We start from the raw sequence: 3,927 nt of genomic DNA, 5'->3' as shown, positions 1-3,927 counted from the left end.
AAGCCCAAGCCGGGTCATGCTCTCTCTCTCCGGATTGATAGATTTGTGGGAGATTGCCTATGCTATGGCGAGCCTCCAACACACACACACACACACACACACACACACACACACACATACAAAAAACACATTACCTAGTTCAAATCCATGGTGCATTTGATCTTTTTTCTCAATCTGAGAACCTGACATGTTGCCTATTTCAATCTCCAATCACCTACGACCCGCAACATGCACCATGAAGGAGGTTCAATGTTTTTCCTTTCCTCAATCTTAGAGCCTAACCTAAAATCACGCCCATCACCCATCCCTATTCCCATATCTTCATGCACAAAAATCCAAATGGGTTGCCACACTAGATGCCCCTCCACATCAGCCTGGGTTTTTCCACATGCGAGTCCACCTCCCTCCTCGCCCATGTCCACGTCAATAGTCTCCTTGTCCTACTTTACATTTTGCATCCGAATTCACTTTTTGTGTCATGTGGGCGGCCACGATCCCTTCACCAAACCCACCCCTGCTTCCCCTCCATTGATCCCACCGTGCACCCTTCATTCAAATACCGGTGGGCTTTATCTTGAGGCTTCTCCACCTTTGTTGTTTTCTTTTTTAGCTTCTGTTGAAGTTCTTTTAAACTAGCAATGCCTTCATCTTCTTCCAAAGTGAGTTTGTAAAGTTGTCTATTTAAATTGACCTTTGACTTTTTGGGCTCTAGTCCCAAAGTTCTCAAAGGCTATCCAAGGAACATGAGCACTCACAAACTTGTCAATGAAACGTAGGTAATTTCATGCAAAGAAGTTATGATAATTTCTAAGGTTTTCTCAATTTTGGAGGATACATACCTTATAATAGAAGACCATCGATGATGCCCTATTTTGTGTAGCCTCTCATTTTGGTTGTTGTAAAATGGGTGCTTTACCCAATGACCACAAATTTTACTCCATGAGATATCCTTGGACTTTGTCTTGCCATGCATGGAAACCAACTCCAATGAATGTGTTGCTGAGATGTCAAGCTCAACATGTACCACTCCTCGATGACTATCACCGATAGTCATCATCTCATTGATGCACCTTGGTGGATAAGCATACCTTTGCCAGTGATACTATAGTTAGACTACATCAAGTTGGTCTACCTACCGGAGTGATCGCACACTTATATATTCACCTCACTCACTAGTATTCATACTTAACCGTTGTTTTAGCTCCCCTTTTATGTTGTTTTTTTCCTTATGTTTTGTAGACCTCTTATCTTAAGTTTATGAAGAAGAAGAAGTATAGTCTTTTTATCTCCATCAATGTGTGTGTGTGTGTGTGGGGGGGGGGGGGGGGGGTGCTTGCAAGAGCTCAAGCTCTCTCCCTCTCCCTCTCTCCCTCTCTCTCTCTCTCTCTCTCGACATGGTATCAGAGCCTGGTTGTGTTTGAGGAGCTTGGAGCAGCAAGCAGGAGCAGTTTAAGAAGCGGCTTTGGTATTCCCCGGAGCCATCATCAACAATCTCTGATTGAGGTGATTTCTTTTGGAGAGTGAGCATCTCAAGGTTCTATGTAGTCCTTTGGACTACAAGTGTGCAACAAGATTTCCATTCCGGGCGCGTTTTGACCCCCATTTTGGAGTTAGAGTGTGTTCGCATGTAGAAACACTAAGGTTTGGGATTTGAAAAATCTGCATATGGGTGGTGTAGAAAGCTTTGTTTTGTTGGCTGCAGTGTGCATAGATATTATTTAGTACAGTGAAACATGTGTATGTACACAGATACATGTGATAACTGACTATTTTTAGCAAGATGCTCGAAGACTGTGTAAAGGGTTGGAAACATGTTGTCCAACAATGATGGGCTTAACCAGGTTGTCAGTGAGAAGCTGGACAAGAACAACTTCCATGCTTGGAAGTTTAGAATGACCAATTTCCTTATGGGCAAAGGTTATTGGGACTACATTTATGGAAAGCATGAGGTAGCACCACTACTGCCAGAGGAAGGTACAAGTGCTATGCAAATTAAGACATTTAAAGATTGGAACAAGGGAGCTCGAAAGGTCATGTATTGGATTTCTATCAGTGTACAAGACACTATAATTGGGAATATACAGGATGCTCAATCTCCTAAGGAGGCTTGGACACTTTACTATCATTGGATGTGACCAACACAAAGGCAAGAAAGTTGTAGTTGAAGACTGAGTTGAATATTGTTCAGAAGAAAACCATGTCCATCAATGACTATTCACTAAAGATCAAAGAACATATGTGAGTCACTTGCATCGATTGGTGTTACAATCGATGATGATGATAAAGTAGAAATCTGTCTACGAGGTTTGGGTTCTGAGTACAAAAAGTTTAAAATAGGTATCCATATTTGAGAGAACATTCCCTTGTTTACAGATTTAGTGTCCTTATTGATTGTGGAAGAGAAGGAACTTGAGGAAGACTCCTCTGCATAGGGTGTAAATAATTCTAAACAGGTCCTTTTCAATAATCGTAGGAAGAGGAAGAGGACGTGGTACAGGTTGTGGATGAGGCCGAGGAAGAGGCAACCACCAAGCACAACAACATAACAACAATCATGGTTAGAACACAAGTGGTGGTCGACAAAACTTTTCAGGCAAGGGGAGTCCAAGAGGTCATGGAAATGCGCAGCACAATAATGTAGGTCAACACGAAATGTAGTATGTTGGGGTTGTGGAAGACATGGTCATTTTGAACGTGATTGTCCAGACATGAGACAGCAAAACAATCATGCAACTACTATCAAGAATATAAATGAGCCCAAGAGGGTATTTGTGGTGCAACACATGTTGAATACTATGTCTGCAAATGTGGCAAAATCCAATGATAATGTCTTGTATGTGGATTTTGGTGCATTGAATCACATGACCAGCCATGGGGAATGGTTTAAGGAAATGCAAACTTTATAAAGTCCTCGTTATGTAGAAACTCGGGATGATATTGCACATCCTATTATGCATGCAAGAAATGTGCCATTGTCTATGACATATGGTAAAGTGAAGTACCTGGCTGATGTACTACATGTACCCAACATTACAAAGAACCTGTTTTTTGTTGGGCAAATGGTTGAGTAGGGTTTACAGGTCAAGTTTAACTCCTATGGTCTCTTTTTTGAAGAGTATAAGAAGGATGGAAGGCTAGTTGCACAAGGAAAGAAAGTGGGCAGAATGTTTACTTTGGATGTAAATGTGCCCAAGGTGAATGTTGCCATGTTTGCACGAGGTGCAAGTGTTGTTCTAGATATAGAGATTTGGCACAAACGTATTGGTCATGTAAATTTGCAGACACTAAAATTGATGCAGACTAAAGAAATGGTTAGAGGTTTACCTATGTTTTGAGTTGTTGAAATACACAAAGTATGTGAATCCTGTCAATTTGGGAAGCAAGCAAAAGTATCATTTCCTCATGATAAGCATTAAACAAGAATGCATTGGATTTAGTGCATACAAATGTATGAGGTCCGGCAAAGATTGCATCTATGGGTGGATGTAGATACTATGTGAGTTTCATTGACGACCATACAAGGAAGGTATGGGTCTGCTTCATGAAGCTGACAAGTGAGGTGGTTATGCATTTTTAGAATTTCAAAGTTATAGTTGAAAAACAGATTGGAAAACATGTAAAGTGCGTGAGGTCATATGGAGGGGGAGAATACTTCTCCGATAAAGTCAATGGTGTTTTTTTTTTTTTAAAATAATTTAGAAGCAGTTTTCATGCAGGTATACTCCGTAGCAAAATGGTCTTGCTGAGCGGAAGGACAGGTACATTGCAGAAGTTTCTATAGCATTGATGAATGAAAAGAATATGCCTCATTGTTATTGGGCTAAGCCTGTTGCTACATGTGTCTACATTATGAATAAGACCCCTACTACTGCTATACATGATATAACACTAGAAGAAAGGTTTACTGGTGAAAAACTAGATGTACCA

The 3,927-nt window shown here is 40.8% G+C and overlaps 1 pseudogene; it reads left to right on the top strand.

The window, feature by feature from the left end:
* Positions 1-1,811: 1,811 nt before the first annotated feature.
* The window catches only part of LOC147432604 (uncharacterized), a 2,676-nt pseudogene continuing 560 nt past the window's right edge, over positions 1,812-3,927 (top strand).

Source organism: Adiantum capillus-veneris, chromosome 20, assembly GCF_014529385.1.
Source record: "Adiantum capillus-veneris isolate H3 chromosome 20, ASM1452938v2, whole genome shotgun sequence".
Taxonomy (NCBI): Eukaryota; Viridiplantae; Streptophyta; class Polypodiopsida; order Polypodiales; family Pteridaceae; genus Adiantum; species Adiantum capillus-veneris.
The sequence above is the reverse complement of the archived record's forward strand: the minus strand, read 5'-3'. Positions and strand labels throughout refer to the sequence as shown.